Here is a 20,399-nt window from a genome sequence, read left to right as displayed (position 1 = left end):
CTTATTTTACCAAATAAAGACACTAAATATTATCAAATAGCAACTACAGTTAATCATTTTATATAAGAAAGGTGATTTGTCAGTGCTCCAGAGATAATGACTTAATGGCTGTTTAAATGACATACTTTTAGCTGAAAAAAAAAAAAATAAAAGGTGGCCCTAGATTTTTTTTTCTATCAACTCTGAATTGTGAACATTTCATGGGGGAACCCCTGGACTACCTGACCTAAGATCCAATGGCTAATATTTCTGCTTCCTAGTGTGACTTTATCTCCAACTTTCAGTAAGTCATTATTGCTTCTGCACTCTAAACACATTTTCCTTATTACAAGATTGAGTAAGGGGCTAGAGAGACGGTCTGCTGTTAAGAGTATTAGCTGCAGCCGGTGAGGTGGAACATGCCTATCATCCCAGCACTCAGGGAGACAGAGGCAGGTGCATTTCTGAGTTTGGGGCTAGCCTGGTGCACAAAGCAAGTCCAGGACAGCGAAGGCTACACAGAGAAAACCCTGTCTTGGAACAAACAAACAAAAAGAGTATTAGCTGCTCTTATCCTGGTTCAAGTCCCAGTACCCACATAGCAGCTCACAATCTTCTGTAACCAGTTCCAGGGGATTAAACACACTCTTCTGGCTTCTGCGGTCACCAGGCATACATGTGGTGCAGAGACATACATGCCGACACTCATACACATGAAATAAAAATAATGACAAAATACTAAATGTTTTTAAAACATTGGGTACCAACTGAAGTTGGTAGAGGTTTGTTTTTGAGTTTTATTTTCTCTTCTGTACTGAGAAAGTATGCATGAAGTTGTAAAGGGAAAGTTTGAAGCAGAAGCACAGCAGACATCTGAAATATCACCTGAATCGTAATTTGACACCAGAGAGTAATTTTTTTTCCATTTTTTTCTTTTTGTGCATTCTTTTGGAGAACAGGATCTTATGTAGACCAGGCTGGTCTCAGATTTCCTATGTAGCAAAGGGTGACTTTGAATTACTGATTCTTGTTTGTTTCCCATGTGCTGTAATTACGGGCATGTGCCTTTATGTCTGGTTTAAAATTTATTTTTCTTATAAACTCGGGAGGTATGTCATAGTCCTATTTGTTCTATCAATTTCTACTTTGCTTTTTAGAGTTTTAATGAACTTACTTTCTATAGGGTTATCTCTCATGTATGCAATATGTACTGTATTTAGAAGGGAGTTTCCACAATTATTTTTGTAGTGTGTAACTAAGACATTTATCTGCATTCTTTCTAGCCTCTCTGGAAAATTGCTCTTTGCTTTGTTTCAGACAATTAGTTTTGTGAAAATAAATCAAAACCCTGTTTAAGAGCAGACTGGCTCCTAGGTACTAACCCAAACTGGCAAGGGGAACATGGACAGCAAATACTATCTACTAAGGTATAAAATCAGCCATGTAGTAATGATAATTAACTAACTTACTGAGCCATGTTTCCCAGATTTTGGTAGGTGTTAAATATGTATGATTTATATATAACACAACAATCCTATGACATGAATTTTTATTTTATCATTTTCAGAAAATGGAGGCAGAAAAGATTGAATAACTTTCCCAGAGCCACAACTAGTAAGTGCGAGTCAAGATCTGAATTGACTTTAGAGGATGTGATTTCAGAGTGTTCCTTTTTGACTCTAAACCCTTTTGAACTCGGGAAGTATACATACTCTGAATCCCTGAAAAAGAAATATTTCAAGAAAATATGAGAGTCTGTTAATAAAAAGTAGTATTTCAAAGTGGAACAGGATTTAGTAGGTGATGCCTGCAATACTAGTTTTTAAGGGGAGAGGCATCGGTATTCTTTGAGAATGTACAGATTCTCAGGTCAATCAGAAACTCTTGGAGAGGATCAGCCATCCATGTTTTTAATATACCATTTAGATGACTCTGGTACAAGTTACAGTTTGACAGATATATGCCTAGATGCTAGAGTTGTGAAAAAACAAATCCAAAAGTAAAGGAGAGGAAAGTAGCAGAAAAAGAATAAAACTGAAGTAACCCCTGGCCCTGAAACAGACATCTATGAACCAGGCTAACCTCAGACTAGGAGATCTGCCTTCTGATTGTTGGGATTAAAGGTATGCACCACCACTGCCCTGCAAAACTGAGGATATTTAAGATAACAGATCTAAGACAGATTTGATGGGGAAGAATTAAAAAGGGGGTAGGAGCAGAAATACATAATTAAAGAATTAGAACATAGAATAATAGTACTTGGCTATGTTTTTAAGGTTGAGGGGTAGGGAAGAAGAGATCACTGGATGGGTGATGTTTAATGTCAGAAGTGTGATATAGCCACATTGCTGTCATTTCTCCAGGAACAGACATAAGGTGAATTGCTGCTTAGCTTGCTCTGGGTCTCAGTGTAGCTGGTTTGGTATAGAGCCAGCTTATTTCCTAGAATTGATATGATAAATTCCAGTGGAGAGCTGAGAAGACTGAGGACATTAGGAGGTAATGTTGGGACCTTGTGCTTCCTGCCTGAATCAAGCTAACTGAATACCATGAACTGCTTCTATAAGATGCCTTGGCCTAGGTAACTTGAGTTACAGTTTCTTTGACACATGATTGTCTAGTTGAATGTCAAAGATGGGTATACTGGATGGGCTGAAGTGTCTTTGGGTGGGAAAGAGTGTAAAATTAGAATGAAGAGCATATGTTGATTTTTGGAGTGATTGTAGACCCACCCTCCAGAATGACATTAAAGAACAAACTCATGATCATCCAGCACATAGGACTGGCCATTTTTTCTCATTCCACTTAGTGGTTTCTATCCTCCCCCCCCCTTTTTTTTATTTACCAGTTTTGTTGATTGAAATCATATACTCAAGTGTTAATAAATGTTCTCTTCGTTCTTGTGACCTGTTCTGATTTGTATTTTTTTTTTTTTTTTAGCATCAGAAAATTTCTACTTAAAGCCGTGAGATGTCTGGAAAACTTTTGTGTATGGCAGCCTTGCCTCTATTGTTGCCAAGTAAGCATCAGAATAAAAAAGGACAAAACAAAGTTTTATGCCGCAAATGGTTATGTATGGTACCAGTTATTTCTGGAGAAAAGCAGAGGAAAAAAGTATTCTATTCTTTGTTTTAAAAATTATTGTTGCATAGATATTTCCTGAGAAGGTACTGGTAATGATATAGAGAGTGAGGCTAAAAAGTCATATTTAAACTTTTTCTCATAGCTTAGTGATTTGTTAATTTTATTCTTTATTAATTACATTTTATTCACTTTGTATCTCCACTGTGGTTCCCTCCCTCCTGTCCCAATCCCTCCCTTCCTCCACCCTCTGCATGAATGCCCCTCCCCAAGTCCACTGATGGGGGGGTCTTCTTTTACTTCCTTCTCATCCTAGTCAATTAGATCTCATCAGGAGTGGCTGCATTGCCTTCTTCTGTGGCCTGGTAATGCTGCTTCCCCCTCAGGGGAAGTAATTAAAGAGCAGGCCAATCAGTTCATGTCAGAGACAGTCCCTGTTCCTATTACAATGGAAACCACTTGGATACTGAACTGCCATGGGCTACATCTGTGCAGGGATCTTAGGTTATCTCCATGCTTATCCTTGGTTGGAGTATCAGTCTCAGGAAAGACCCCTGTGCTCAGTTTCTTTTTGTTTTTTGTTTTTTGTTTTGTTTGTTTGTTTTGTTTTGTTTTGTTTTTTTGTTCTGTTGCTCTCCTTGTGGAGTTCCTGTCCTCTCTAAATCTTACTGTTTCCCACTTCTTTCCTGAGATTCTCTGCACTCTGCCCAAAGGTTGCCCATAAGTCTCAGCATCTGCATTGATAGTCTTCAGGGCAGAAGCTTTCAGAGGTCCTCTGTGTCAGGCTCCTGACTTGTTACCTCTTTTCTCCTTCTTCTGATGTCCATCCTCTTTGCCTTTCTGGATAGGAATTGAGCATTTTAGCAAGAGTCCTCCCTCTTGATTAGTTTCTTTAGGTGTACAGATTTTAGTAGGTTTATCCTATATTATATGTCTATATGAGTGAGTATATACTGTGTGCATCTTTCTGCTTCTTAGATAGCTCACCCAGGATAATCTTTTCCAGATCCCATCATGTACCTGCAAATTTCATGATTTCCTTGTTTTTTATTGCTGAGTAATATTCCATTGTGTAGATATACCACAATTTGTGCGTCCATTCCTCCACTGAGGGGCATCAGGGCTGTTTCTAGCTTCTGGCTATTACAAATAAGACTGTTACAAACATGGTTGAGCAAATGTCCTTATGTGTACTTGAGACTCTTTAAGGTATATGCCTAGGAGTGGTATAGCTGGATCTTGAGGAAGCGCTCTTCCTAGTTGTCTGAGAAAGCACCAGATTGCTTTTCAGAGTGGTTGTACAAGTTTACATTCCCACCAGCAGTGGAGGAGGGTTCCCCTTTCTCCACAACCTTTCCAACATGTGTTGTCTCTTGAGTTTTTGATCTTAGCCATTCGGAAGGGTGTAAGATGAAATCTTAGGGTTGTTTTGATTTGTATTTCCCTGATGGCTAATGAGGTTGAGCAATTCTTTAAGTGTTTCTCTGCCATTCTATATTCCTCTGCAGAGAATTCTCTGTTTAGCTCCGTACCCCATTTTTTAATTGGATTACTTGATTTTTTGCTGTTTAATTCTTTACTTCTTTATATATACTGGATATTAGCCCTCTGTCAAATATAGGGTTGGTGAAGATCCTTTCCCAATCTGTAGGCTGTCTGTTTTGTTCTGAGGAAAGTGTCCTTTCCTTTACAGAAGCTTTTCAGTTTCATGAGGTCCCATTTATTGATTGTTGCTCTTAGAGCCTGTGATGTTGGTGTTCTGTTCAGGAAGTTGTCTCCGGTGCCAATGAGTTCAAGGCTCTTCCTCACTTTTTCTTTTACGTGGTTTAGTATGTCTGGTTTTATGTTGAGATCTTTGAACTACTTGGACTTTAATTTTGTGCAGGGTGGTAAGTATCTATTTGCATTTTTCTACATGTAGACATCCAGTTAGACCAGCACCATTTGTTGAAGATGCTGTCTTTTTTCCATTGAATGGATTTGGCATCTTTGTCAAAAATTTGTAGATTTATGTCAGGGTCTTCTATTCGATTCCATTGATCCACCAGTCTGTTTCTATGCCAGTACCATGTAGTTTTTAATATTGTTACTCTATAGTACAGCTTGAGATCAGGGATGGAGATACCTCCTGAAGATCTTTTACTGTAGAGAATTGTTTTAGCAATTCTGGGTTTCTTGTTGTTCCATATGAAGGTGAGAATTTTTCTTTCAAGGTCTGTAAAGAATTGTGTTGGTAATTTGATGGGAATTGCACTGAATCTGTAGATTGCTTTTGGTAAGATGGCCATTTTCACTATATTAATCCTGCCAAGCCATGAACGTGGGAGATCTTTCCATCTTCTGATATCTTCTTCTAATTCTTCAGAGACTGGAAATTTTTTTCATACAAGTCTTTGACTTGCTTGGTTAGGTTCATACCAAGGTACTTTATGTCCTTTGTGGGTATTATGAAGGGTGATGTTTTCCTAATTTCTTTCTCAGCCCTTTTGTCTTTTGTATACAGGAGGGCTACTGATTTTTTTTAGTTAATTTTGTATCCAGCCACTTTGCTGAAGGTGTTAATCAGCTGTAGAAGTTCCCTGGTAGAATTTTTGGGGTCACTCAAATATACTATCATATCATCTGCAAATAGTGATACTTTGATTTCTTCCTTTCTAATTTGTATCCCCTTGATCTCCTTCAGTTATCTTATTGCTCTAGGAAGGACTTCAAGAACAATGTTGGGACTGATTTAAGTTTCTCTCCATTGAGTTTGATATTGGTTATAGGCTTGCTGTATATTGCCTTTCCTATGTTCAGGTATGTGCCATGCATCCCTGATCTCTCCAAGACTTTAAACATGAATGGATGTTGGATTTTGTTGAATGCCTTTTCAGCATCTAAGGAGATGATTATGTGTTTTTTTCTCCTTTAGTTTGTTTATGTGGTGGATCACATTGATGGATTTCCATATATTGAACCACCCTGTATGCCTGGGATGAAGTCTACTTGGTTGTAGTGAATGATACCTTTGATGTGTTCTTGGATTCGGTTTGCAATTATTTTGTTGAGTATTTTTGCATCAATGATCATGAGGTCGATTGGCCTGAAATTCTCTTTCTTTGTTGGGTCTCTGTGAGGTTTAGGTACCAAGATGCCTGTGGCTTCATAGAATGAGTTTGGTAATGTTCCTTCTGTTTCCATTTTGTGGAATAGTTTGAAGAGTATTGGTGTTTGCTCTTCTTTGAAAGTCTGGTAGAACTCTGTGCTGAAACCATCTGGCCCTGGGCTTTTTTGGCATGGTAGACTTTTGATGACAGCTTCTATTTCCTTAGGGGATATAGGACTATTTAATTGGTTTACCTGCTCTTGATTTATCTTTGGCATGTAGAATCGGTCAAGAAAATTGTCCATTTCATTTAGATTTTCAAATTTTGTGGCATATAGACTTTGGAAGTAAGACCTTACTATTGTTTGGATTTCTTCAGTGTCTGTGGTTATGTCCCCCTTTTCGTTTCTGATTTTGTTGATTTGGATAGTTTCTATCTGCCTTTTAGTTAGTTTGGCTAAGGGTTTGCCTATCTTGTTGATTTTCTCAAAGAACCAGCTTTCTAGTTTCATTGATCCTTTGAATTATTTTATTTCTTTCTAATTTATTGATTTCAGGCCTGAGTTTCATTATTTCCAGCCATCTACTCCTCTTTGGTGTGTTTGCTTTCTTTTCTAGGGCTTTTAAGTGAGCCATTAAGTTGCTTGAATGAGATGTTTTGAATTTTCTTGAAGGTACTTAGTGTTATGAACTTTCCTCTTAGCACTGCTTTCATTGTTTTTTTTTTTCATTTTTTCATTGTTTTTCATTTGTTTTTTCATTGTTTGTTTTCAAGTTTGGGTATGTTGTGCCTTCATTTTCATTGAATTCTAGGAAGTATTTAATTTCTTTCTTTATCTCTCCTCTGACCCAGCTGTCATTTATTAACAAGTTCAGTTTCCATGTGTGTGTAGGCCTTTTGATATTTTTGTCATTGAGGTTCAGCTTTAGTCCATGGTGATCAGATAGGATACAAGGGATTATTTCAGTCTTCTTGTATCTGTTGAGTCTTGGTTTGGGACCAACTATATGGTCTATTTTGCAGAAGGTTCCATGAGGTTCTGAGAAGAAGGTAAATTCTTTTATGTTTGGGTGAAAGGTTCTGCAGATGTCCATTTGATTCATGACCTATATCAGAGTTATTTTTTCTTTGTTTAATTTCTGTGTTGTTGACCAGTCCATTGTTGAGAGTGGGGTGTTGAAGTCTCCCACTATTAATGTGTGGGGGTCTATGTGTGGTTTAAATTTTATTAAAGTTTCTTTTACAAATGTGGGTGCCCTTGCATTTGGGGCATAGATGTTCAGGATTGTGATATCTTCCTGGTGGATTTTTCCCTTGATGAGTATGAAGTGTCCTTCTCTATCTCTTTTGATTAATTTTGGTTGAAAATCTACTTTATTAGCTATTGGAATGGCTACTCCTGCTTGCTTCTTGGGTCCATTTGCTTGGAAAACCGTCTTCCAGCCCTTTACCCTCAGGTAATGTCTATTTTTGTGCCTTAGGTGTGTTTCTTGTATGCAACAGATTGCTGGGTCTTGTTTATGCATCCATTCTGTTAGTCTGTGTCTTTTTATTGGAGAATTGAGTCCATTGATGTTGAGAGAGATTAATGACCAGTGGCTGTTAGATCCTTTGATTTCAATGTTGGCTATGGTAGTGTGTTTGTGTGTTTGGCTACTTTTGGTTTTGCTGTAGTGAGGTTATTTATTTCCTGTGTTTTCTTGAAAGTAGTTAGTTTTCTTGGGTTGTATTTTTCCTTCTAGTATCTTCTGGATTTGTTTGTAGGTATTGTTGAAATTTGTTTTTGTCGTTGAATATCTTGTTTTCTCCGTCTATGAGGACTGAGAGTTTTGCTGTATACAGTAGCCTAGGCTGACATCTGTGTTCTCTTAGGGTCTGCATGATGTCCAGGCTCTTCTGGCTTTCATAGTTTCTGTTGCGAAGTCAGGTGTGATTCTGATGGGTTTGCCATTATATGTTACTTGGCCTTTTTCCCTTGCAGCTTTTAGTACTTTTTTTCTTTGTTCTCTGTACTTACTGTTATGATTATTATGTTACAGGAGGCTTTTCTTTTTCTGGTCTAATTTATTAGGTGTTTATTAGGTGTTCTGTAGGCCTCTTGTATTCTTATAGGCCTCCCCTTTAAGTTGGGGAAATTTTCTTCAATGATTTTGTTGAAAATATTTTCTGGGCCTTGGAGGAGGGAATCTTCTTTTTCCTCTATTCCTATTATTCTTAGGTTTTGTCTTTTTATGTTGTCTTGGATTTCTTGGATGGAATTTTTTAGATTTATTATTTTCTTAGACGGATACATCAATTTCCTCCACTGTATCTTCTACACCTGAGATTCTTTCTTCCATCTCTTGTAATCTGTTGGTTATGCTTACCTCTGTAGTTCCTGTTTTCTTTCCTAGGTTCTCCTTCTCCATGATTTCCTCCATTTGTGTTTTCTTTAATTCTTCCAATTCTATCTTCAGATCTTGAGCTGTTTTGTTGATTTCCTTCACCTGTCTGACTATTTTCCTGTTTTTCTTTCAATTCCTTCAGCTGTTTGAACATTCCTCTGTTTCTTTTATTTCCTTCAGTGATTTAATCATTTCCTCTCTGAACGCCACAAGCTGTTTCGCTGCATCTTCCTGTATTTCTTTATGGATGATCATAATTTGTTTGAGTTTATCTTCCTATAGGTCTTTATGCATTTTATTTGCTTCCTCCATTAACCTCTTCATAAGCATAGATGTAAGGTCATCTTCTTGAATTTCACTTATGTTAGGGTGTCCAGGGCTACTTGTCCCTGGATAGCTGGGTTCTGGGGATGCCATATTGCTTTGCCTTTTGTTGGTTGTGCCTTTTTGCTGGCCTCTACCCATCTCTCTGTCACAGGTGTTGTCTGTTAATTTCTGGTGACTGCTGGGTCCTGGGGTGGGGAAAATCCACTTGGTAGGATTCTGAATTTCTCCTCTGCTTTGTAGGTATGATCAACTGAATGGTGGTGCTTCTCAGGAATTGTCACAGTTCACTTCAGGTGTATGGAAATGTGTGGTAACTGTGGTTTTCAGGAAGGCTCTGCTCTCATCAGGAGAGGTCCTGGTGATGGCTACCCTGCTGCTGGGTTTTTTCTCTGCATTTAGTGAGCAGCAGCTGTTTGCTCTTAAGGTATAATTGTTGGGTGCAGCCCTCTTGAAGAACCAGGGATTCCCACAGTTTTGTCAGTTTAGCTAGGGATAAATGGTTGATCCTTGGAGCATTATCTGAGGGCTGCTGTAATGGCTCTCTGGCTTTTGTAGGTCTGAGGATACAGCTGTGTGCCCCAGTACCCTAGCGGTACTCAATAATGTCGGGTGAGCACAGAGCTCATGCCTGCAGTAAAAGGCTAGAGCCTAGAGTCTGCCTGAATCCAGAAAGTCTTTTGGAGCTGGGTATCCTGAGAGTTGGGCCTGATTAACCCAACACCCCCCACCACCACCCCACCCCCGCTGTATGGTTTCCTCCTGACCCAGTCTTTGCTTTCTGGACAGCCTTTCTGTCTGTGATTGTGAGTAGAACCCACAGGCACAGACTTACATGGCTCTGCCTTTCTGTGTTTCTGGGGATTGGGTGCCTGAGAGTCTGCTGAAACTGAGTAATTTTTTCCAAGACCTTTTCGGGGTGGTGGTATTGGCTGAGTGCTGAGATCAGACCAGCCATTCCCCTCCCTGTGGGTTTGCACCCGACAGAGAAACTCAGTCTCTAGTGCCCTGAGGCCCACAGTTCTATCTGGGGCAGAAAGTCAGGTGTAGGCAGGACTTTCTGCAGGCGCTTGGGTCCCTGGCTCTGGCTCCGGGCTGGCTCCTGGGTACCTGTAGAACCCCAAGTCTTTTCCAGGGGATGTCTGGGTGACCTAAGGTCGGTCCCAATCATTTCTTGCACCGTGGGGTTATCTCTCGACTGGAATTCACAGTCTCTGATGTTGTGGTGCGCACAGTTCAGTCTGGGACAGTGATCAGAGCACCCTGGGGTGTGGCTCTGGGCTAGTGATCAAGCACCTGGTGGAACCGGGATCTCTTCCACAGATTAGCTGGGTGAGTTAAAAGCTGATTGAATCCCCCACAGTGGGTTATCCTCTCACCTGGGAAACACAATCACTTGTGTTTTAACGCTGCAAGTTCTGACTGCTGGTCACTGTGCCAATCCTGCTGTGCTGCCGGTCAGAACTAGAGTGGTCCCTGCACTGCCATCTTGCCGAATCCAATTTGTTAATTTTTATGCATGATCACAAAGGACTTGTATATGATAGTGGTTTCTGTATATTCCTGTATTAATTGTCTTTAATTTATGCTAAGATTATAATTTTATTCATATACAAGCTTGTTTTATTTTTTCTTTTTGGTTTGAAAACCTGTCTTCCAGTTTAGAAGCAAACAAGATCAAACAAGAGTCATCTCTACTTTGATTTTAATTTTGAAATATTTTTAGATTGTGACTTTTCATTTTCCAGATTCTTTTTCTTAAATGATTTCTTGTTTTCTAGAATCCAGCAGTGTTCGGCATTTTTATTATATGCTTTGGTCCTACAATATCCAAGTCACAAAACTATATACGTAAAGAACTTATTAGTTTTAGATCTTTAAATCTTTTTTATAATCCATTCAGTTAATGCAGCAACCACTTTTATGTGCTCACATAGAAAAAGGAGTTTATTTTAGAATCCTCCTAAGGATGACAAGATGGCTGAACAGGTAAAGATGCATGCTGCCATGCTTGATAGATCTGAGTTTGATCCAGGGGACCCATGTGTTTGAAGGACAGAGCTGACTCCTGTAGGTTGTCCTCTGACCTCCACACATGAGCTGTGGCAAATGTGCCTATACACATACATGTACACAAATAAGTAAAGCAGTTTAAAAAAAGAAAGGTCCAAGTACTTTGCTGGTGTTAGTCCTGAACTATTCAAGGCACTGTGGTGACACACACAGACAGGCACACTCACACTCTCATACTGTTATAATGGCATATTAGATCATCTAAAGCAGCAATTCCACGTTTTCCTATGCTTGTGATAATATGGGGAGATTATACGAGAGAGACATAAAGAGACTTGAGGTGGAGAGGATGAGAGGAAAAGAGTAATGAATGCCATTAGCATTGGTATGTTAGAGACCAAGTGAAAGAAACATTTATATTCCTTTGCATTCCTAGCAGATTAGTGACTATCTTCAAGCATTTTCTATGTCACAGTGTCAGATATACTGTGGCAAGTTGTGCTTTTTAGAAAGGCTAGTGCATTTCACTTCACGTATATCCTTTGTCCTCTGGCAGTGATAGTGTAGTAGACATCCATTTGTTATGAAAATGCCTCTGCCTTATATTTCCAGTATTGTCATTGCCTTAAACTTAGCCAAAACATAACTGTGTTCTTTGCTAATACTTAGGAGTGTGTTCCTTCATGAGCACTTTCCCTGTGGCTCTTATGAAAACACAGCTGCAAGTCCAAGGCCAGAGTATGAATGTCCTAAAAATAAAATATAGAGGGATGTTTCATGCTTTGTTCTGAATCTATAAAGACGAAGAGGTCTTGGCTCTGTAGTCAGGATAAGACTGGCTTCTTTCTTTATATCATGAGAAGGATGCTTTTTTAAAGAGAGCACAGATTTCATCTGCAGGACAATTACACCATTCACATTTACCACTTCATCTTGTAATTCTGTATCCACGGGCTTTTGTATATTTCATGTGTTTGTAAACTTTGAGCTTTGGATTTTGTGTTCATCCAGCTGTATATAATAAATGCGAAAATGGAAGCTTTTTTTCCTCCTGCTTCCTGACACTAATTGATGGCTGGTGTAAAAGCAGCACCACCGATTAGCTTTGTACATTCTTGTGAGAATTTTCATTTGGCAAACACTACCTTTCTTTAAGATTTCCTTTGTGAAGGAAACATTATTCTGGCAGCTTAAATAGTAATGAAAAATAAGAGAAAGAGAGAGTCATCTTTTCTCATCACCTTTTGTTACCCATCCGTTCATGATATATTGGCCAGTTTGTAATTCACCTGCTTCTGATTTCATTCCCCATTTTAAGTCTAGGCTCCCAGCATTGCTGAGAGGATTCACATCAATTTTGCTGGTAACTGTTTGGGCTTATTTAAAATATAGTTTTCTTGGAGAAAAAAAAAAAAAAACACCAAAAACAAATCTTCATGCAGAAGTAAGTCATTCATGGACCATCCCTTTTACCTTGCTCTTTCTCTTTTATTAATATCAGATAACCTTAAGATTTGTTTTTCCCAATACCAGTAATAGAGTCAGAAATATGCATATTTAGTCATTTGATTTTTTTTCCTTCTGCAATCCTAACCATTTGAGCTGTTGCTTTATTTCTGTTTCTATCCCATAAAGTATACTTCTGCAATTTGGAGGAATCGCAAAGGAGGCATGAGTGAGAACATCTGCACTTTATGAACAGAATTTAAGTAGGTTGAGATCTTGGCAATATTGCTTCCTTTTTGATTGGGTTAAAGATGTATTTACAATTGTGAGGAAATAAAGGTTGATTTTTAAAAAATCTTATAAGGTGTCTAACTTTTTTATATTGTTACATTCAATTTTTTCACCTTTTCTAATGGATTTTTGCATCTAAATTCATGAGTGATATCGATCTGCATTTTTTTCTTTATTAATTACACTTTATTCACTCTGTATCCCTCCTGTGGTTCTCTCCCTCCTCCCGTCCCAATCCCTCCCTTCCTGCACCCTCTGCATGCATGCCCCTCCCCAAGTCCACTGATAGGGGAGGTCTTCTTTTCCTTCCTTCTGATCCTAGTCAATTAGTTCTCATCAGGAGTGGGTTCCTTGTCCTCTTCTGTGGCTTGGTAATGCTGCTTTCCCCTCAGGGGGAGGTAATTAAAGAGCAGGCCAATCAGTTCATGTCAGAGACAGTCCCTGTTCCTATTACAATGGAACCCACTTGGATACTGAACTGCCATGGGCTACATCTGTGCAGGGGTCTTAGTTTATCTCCATGCATAGTCCTTGGTTGGAGTATCAATCTCAGGAAAGACCATTGTGCTCAGATTTTTTTGTTCTGTTGCTCTCCTTGTAGAGTTCCTGTCCTCTCTAGATCTTACTGTTTCCCACTTCTTTCCTAAGATTCCCTGCACTCTGCCCAAAGGTTTCTCATAAGTTTGCATTTTTAATGTTTCTTTTTTAAAAATTATTTTTGTGTAATTTTTTTTTGAGACACAGGATTTCTCTGGTTAACCTTGGCTGTCCTGGACTCACTTTGTAGACCAGGCTGGCCTCAAACTCACAAAGTTCTGCCTTCTTCTGCCTCCCTGAATGTTGGGATTAAAGGTGTGTGTACTACCATGCCTGGCTTATTAGTGTATTTTTTAATGTATGAGTGGATGCTGAGATACATGCACACATGCATGCCAGAAGAGGGCATCAGATTCCATTATAGATACTTGTGAGCTATCATGTGTGTGCTGGGAATTGAACTCTGGACCTCTGGAAGAGTAGCCAGTTCTCTTAACCTCTGAGCCATCTATCCAGCTCCTGTCTATGATTTTTATTTGTACTGTTTTTGTCTGGGTTTTGCTGTCAAGATAATAACAGCCAAAATGATTTGGGAAACATTCCTTCTATTTTCTGGAGAGACTGTATAAGATTCATGTTAATTTTTCAGTGGTTTGTGGTGCTCTTCAGTAAACTTTTCTGGGCTGGGAATTACATATTTTGAACTTTAATAGAATGATGAATTCCATGAGGCTAGAGAGATGGCTCAGTAGGTAAGAGTTGTGGCTGCTTTTCCAGAGTGCCTGGATTCATTTCCCAGCACTCACATGTAAACTAACAGCTACCTGTAACTCTAGTTCCAGAATATCTTATGTCCTTCTCTAACCTCCACGGGCATTGCATGCCCTTAGTACACAGACATATTTGTAGGAAAAAATACTCATATGCATAAAATAAAAGTAAATAAAATTTGGAAAATTTAAAACCCATGAATTAAATTTTATTTTCTAAAGTTTTAGTACTGTGGTTTGGGTAGCTGTAACAAAGTACTATATTTGGTGGTTGATAAATAGCAAGAATTAAATTTTTACAGTTCAAGAGGTTGGACTTTGGGCAGTTTACTCTTCCGGTGTAAGCATTTTACTATAAATTATTCTCAGCTATGCTTTGGCTGCCTAGTTTTCCCTCTTCCCTCCCTCCCACTTCTGTTGTTTCCTAATATTGGTGATTGGACCCGGGGCCTAACACATGTAAGTAAGCTACCTAGTTTTTGTTTTGTTTTTGTTTTTTTTTTTTGACACAGGGTTTCTTTGTGTAGCCCTGGCTGACCTAGACTTACTTTGTAGACCAGACTGGCCTCAAGCTCACAGAGATCTGCCTGCCTCTGCCTCCCGAGTGCTGGGATTAAAAGTGTACACCACCACCACCTGGCCTATTTTTACCAGCTGCTCAGGCTGGCCTTTTACTCACCGTAATTCAAATAGGCCTGGAACTCTTCATTCTCTTATAGCCTGCAAGTAGAAGCTGAGATGACAGACCTGTACTGCTAAGCCTGGCATGTATTTTTTTTTAATTTTTTATAATATTTTAAAATTATAGCAAAATTACATAATTCCCTCCTTCCTTTTCTCCATCCCATGTATCTGTTTACTTGCACTCATTCATGGCATCTTTTTCTTTAATTTCTATTATCCCATATATTAAAGGATGTATTTGAAATTTTACTCAGGTCTATATGTTTTTTGTTTGTTTGTTTGTTTTTTGTAGTTTTCTCTAACCCATATGTTGTTTAGATGTATATTGTTTGATTTCCAAGAGTTTGAGCATCCTCATCAGTTTCTAGTTTGCTTCCACTGTTGTCAGAGAATATATTCTGCATGATTTCAGTTCTTTCAATTTTGTTGACATTTGTTTTATGATCTGGGATATGAGCTCTCTTTGTTAGTTTTTCATGGATGATTGAAAAAAATAAGCTTGTATTGCTTGGAAAGATATAGATAAAATAATTGTAAACTCTACAAATGTGTGCTAAATAAAATTAACTTTATTTTCTCTCTGGTGCGAGGGGGGGGGGACAGAATTTCCCCTGCTTTACTAAGCTAGGCATCGTGTGGCACCATCAAAACTGGTATTCATCAAACCTTGAAGCAATCATTTGTAGAACGTTTGGAAGATCAGTATGCTCAACTCTCTTTTGAGGCTATCCTCAAAGGGATTGTTGAAATCTTGTTTAATGTGAAATATTTATCTCATGATGCCAGAGAATGAAAGACAGTTTACTGTAGGCAGAAAACTGAGCTTGTATTGTCTTGGGCTAAATCCCTACAGAGGGGATATGTGGGTTAGAGTAACCTGCACTTCAAATGTGTCTCTTGCTATCACCTAAAAAACATGTAGGCTGGCAAGATGGCTCAATGGGTAAATTCCATGCAAGTGTGACTACCTGAATTTGATGCCTAGAACCTATGCAAAGGTGGAGAGAATGAACACATTCCCCAAAGCTGAATTATGACCTCCATTCATGTACAGTGATATGTATCCTTCCCCCCCAAATAATAATTCTTTTTTTTAATGTTTTTCAAGAAGGGTTTCTGTGTAGTCTTGGTTGTCCTGGAACTCTCTCTGTAGATCAGACTGGCCTCAAACTCAGACATCTACCAGCCTCTCCCTTCCAAATGCTGCAATGAAAGGTATGCACCATCACTGTCCGGCTTAAAGTAATTATTTAAAAAAAAAAAAAAAGGTTGTCATTCTTAAGCCTAGAACAGCCATAATCTCTGAACGTGAATGCTCTCTTTATCAATTAGAGGACTTGAAAGCATTTTCTAGACGCCAATTTTGATAAGCTTTCAGTAGGTGGCTGAATTTTTAGTCTGTTGCAGTCTGGATTCTGGTGTACCTATGCATATGTATCCACATGCAGAGTTATTATTTCTCCATTTAAGCCTGATCCTTGCATGATGTCTGTTTCATCATCATTTCAAAGTTGCTGGAGGTTTGAGAAAACTTGAGTGACTTTGTATCAGCGGTGTTTCTTGAAGCATTTTATTACTCTAAATCAGAAATTTCTGGAGCCTCTTCTTTGGGAATCCTGGAGGAGTCACTTTCATCTCCCCTGAAAATATTTTCTTTTCACAGATTATTCATGATGATTTACTAATTTTCTATTTATAGTCTCTTCATGAGGAGAAGGAATGGTGAAGATTAGATTTTTCTCTGTAGAACAATATGTTTTGTTGTTCCACTCTTCTTCTGTCTAGTTGAGGGAATTTAGTTCTAAGTCTGTTTTTGACCTGAGGGTGTAACTCAGTAACAGAGTGCTGGCCTAGCATGTGTAAGTCTCTCTGTTCATAATTTCACACCAGAAATTATGCTACAATTTCATATTTGACTCCAAAAGCTTTCTGTACATAATGGTGGCTAGGAGATTTATAAAGCTATTCAAAGTTATTATTTAGGTACATCAGATTATATTTTTTAACATCTGGTTATTATGTTTTTAAAGGTGATTATCCATAAAAAGACTTAAAAATTGAACAAGGATGTCACCAACTGATATGTCAAACTGGATAGAGAAAAGCCTCAACCCTACACAAAGAACTGTAGGCAACTACAGAAAGCTGGGAGCAGAGGAGGTGATATTCCCCAGGGAAGAACACACCAATTGGTTGTCTAATGCCAAGTGGTTAGCTCTAAAAACCTATATATGACAAACATTATGTGGACCAAAGAGGTTATATTTAGGGATATATGTATATATAAATACATATGTGCATGCAATAACAATTAGTGAAAAAAGAGGCCATGAATTTGAAGGAGAATAGGAAGGGATATTCAGGAGGGCTTAGAGGAAAGAAAGGGAAGGGAGAAATGTTGTAATTGAATTATAATATAAAAATATTAAAAGGCAGAAACAAGATGCATTATATGTTTGAAATTGTTTTAAAGGAAGTACCTCATCCTAATTTATGTCGTGTACTGACAATTATGTAGAAGAATATGATATATTTCACTATCTTCAAAATAATGTTTTTAAAGAAATAGTGGTTCATAGTTTATAATTTGTATGTATTTTGTACTGGTTTGGGATATTCTACAAATATTTGAGAGCCTTTACTTTTATAAACCTTGAAGTTCATTTTTAAGTTAGCTCTCCAGAAATAATTTCCTTCATACAGTATCTCAGTTACACTCAGAAACCAGTACTTAATAAAATGAACCTTCATTTATTTATTTATTTTACAGTTTTACAGATGAAACTCTCCTAATTAATATGATCTCTGGAGTAGTATCAGGAGTTCTTTCATCTTCTGTAGCCAATCCCACCAATGTCCTAAAGGTCAGAGATGTCTGCTATATTAGTTGAAAGACCGCAAGCTCAGATTCCAGTTCAGATTATTCATTATTATTATTATTATTATTATTATTATTATTATTCATTTTTTTGAGACAGGGTTCCTCTGTATAATTTTTGCTGTCCAGGAACTAGCTCTATAGACCTTGAATGCAGAGATCTGTCTCCTTTTGCCACCCAACTGCTGGGATTGAAGGCGTGTCACCACCATCTGGCTGAATTCAGATTCTTAAACTGTCTATTGTTTGTTCTAATTTGGGGAAATTTTTCTTTTTTTAATTAATCAGTTCTATTTACATCTTGGTCATAGGCCCCTCACTCTTCTCCTTCCAATTTTACTCTCTGTTTCGCATCCCTTCTCCCATTTTCTCAGAATAGGGGAGGCCCCTACTCAAGATGCCCAAGCTTATCTATTCACATGAAGACTGAGTTTGTTTTCCTCCCCAGTTAGGAGGAAGTGATCAAAAAGCAGGCAACATAGGCAATGTCAGAGATATTCCCTACTCCCCTAGCCAGTGGGCCAACATGAAGCCTAAGATGCTCATTGGACTTACCTTCTTGGGGTCTGGGCATTGTAGTATGGCTATCCTGTACTATATGACTAAATTCCGCTCATAAGTGAGTACATACCACGTATGTCTTTCTGGGTCTGGGTTACCTCACTGAGGATGATCTTTTCTAATTCCATCCATTTGCCTACAAATTTCATGATTTCCTTGTTTTTAAAAACTGAGTAGTATTCCATTGTGTAATCTACAGTTTCTTTATCCATTCTTTGGTTGAGGGACATCTAGGTTGTTTCTAGATTCTGGCTATTACAACTAAAGCTGCTATGTACATGGTTGAGTAAATGTCCTTGTTATATTGTGGATCAACTTTCAGATGTATTGAAAAAAATCTCCTAATTATGTGATGTCTCATTCATTTCTTTTTTTGAGATGAAGATAATGCAGTGCTTATAGCATCGAGTTGTTGAGAATTAGAGATAATATATGTAAGCTTGTCTAACATCATGCTTCATAGTAGATGTTCAAAAATAGTTTAATGTGATATGCATTAATTTGTTGGTTTTCAAGCTATGATTTGCAGTGTTCTGTGGGTTATTTTCAAGGCTGTCTTACAGTTTCCATTGCTGTGAAGAGACACCATAACCAAGGCAACTCTTATAAAGGAGAAAAAAATGCTTATTTGGGGCTGGCTTACAGTTCAGAAGTTTCATCCATTATCATCATGGCAGGAAGCACTGCAGTGTGCAGGCAGACATGGTGCTAGAGAAGAAGCTGAAAGTTCTACATCTAGATATGCAGTTAGCAGAAGGAGTCTATGTGTCACACTGGGCATAGTTTGAGCATGTATAAGCCCACCCCACAGTGACACACTTCCTCCAACAAGGCTATGCCTACTAATAGTGCTACTCCCTATGGGCCAAGCTTTCAAACATATGAGTCTATGGGGGTTATAGCTATCCTAATTAACTCAGAGCCTGTGCAGTTTTAGGGAATGGATTTCAAGATTTCTTACTCTTTTTATTCTTCCCTTCAAGTGGTGTGAGAATGAATATGTGTTTCTAATAGCCCTTTTCCCATTTTATAAAACGAAGACATATCCCTTATCTAGTCTATATCTTTAGATGGTGTGTTGATGTGTAGCGTAAACTGGGACATCAAATGGATAGATCACTGTAGAGTTTTTAAAGAAGTTTCTTTTCATAACTGCTTTAGCTTAAATTTATAATGTTTTTGTCTTTTCCCTTTTCTTGTCTACATTTCTATTATGGATGAGCTTTGGCTTTCAGTGTAATATATTTTGGTTTTTGCTAAACAAAATAATAGTATGTTGTATTCATTATGAAAGTTTCTAAACACTCCATGGTGTGTCTCATAAGAAGATGGAGAGATGGGTCAGCAGTAAAGAGCACAAACTACTTTTGCAGAGGATCAGGAATTTGGTTTGCACATAATGTAGGTAGCTCACTTATGTGCACATACTCTCTCATAGACATATACATAATTTAAAAAATAAAATTTAGAAAAAGAACAAGATTCTCTGTGATAACAATACTATTGTCAAGTGTAAGAAAGTTAATACCTAAGGGACTGTGCTATGCACACCTTTAATCTCAGCAGTTGGGAGGCAGGTGGATCTCTGTGAGTTTGAGGCCAGCCTCCTCTACACAGTGAGTTCCAGAACAGCAAGGGATACACAGAGAACCCCTGTGCTGAAAAAATAACTGGGGGAACAGTGTTTACACTACACTGAGATAGGAGATTCTCAGAATAAGGATTGCGACTGGATATATGGGGAATCCAGAAATCAGCATTTGAATTACACAATAACCTTGTGCGCACAACTTGCTGCTCTTGTAGAGGACAGAGTTACTAGCGCCCGCATGGTAGCTTAGAACCATCCATAACTCCAGTTCCAGGGGAATCAAGGTCTTCTTTTGACTTTTGCAGGCACCAGGCACACACGAGGTGCAAAGACATACGTGTAGGAAAAACTTGCATATACATAAAATAATTAACTCTGAAAAATGAACTTAATACTTAAAGCCTAGACTGTATTGAAAATTTACCTACTTATGAGATCAGGATAGTTTTCATATAGATCAACAATCAATAAATTGGACCTCATGAAACTGAAAAGTTTCTGTAAAGCAAAGGACACTGTTGTCAGAACAAAATGACTGCCTACAGATTGGGAAAGGATCTTCACCAACCCTATATCTGAGAGAGGCCTAATATCAGAATATAATAAGTTAAAGACTGGAAACCATGTAATCTAATTTAAAAAATGGGGTACAGAACTAAACAGAATTTTCAATAGAGTAATATCCAATGGTAGAGTAACACTTAAATGCTCAATGTCTTTAGTCATTAGGGAGATGCAAATCAAAACAACCCTGAGATTTCACCTTACACA

At 38.2% G+C, this 20,399-nt stretch overlaps 1 pseudogene; it reads left to right on the top strand.

The window, feature by feature from the left end:
* LOC110542078 (brain mitochondrial carrier protein 1-like) overlaps positions 1-20,399 on the top strand; it is a 31,531-nt pseudogene that overhangs the window by 3,655 nt on the left and 7,477 nt on the right.

This window comes from Meriones unguiculatus, chromosome X, assembly GCF_030254825.1.
Source record: "Meriones unguiculatus strain TT.TT164.6M chromosome X, Bangor_MerUng_6.1, whole genome shotgun sequence".
NCBI lineage: Eukaryota > Metazoa > Chordata > Mammalia > Rodentia > Muridae > Meriones > Meriones unguiculatus.
Note: the sequence above shows the minus strand (reverse complement) of the source record. Positions and strands in the feature narration are given on the sequence as shown.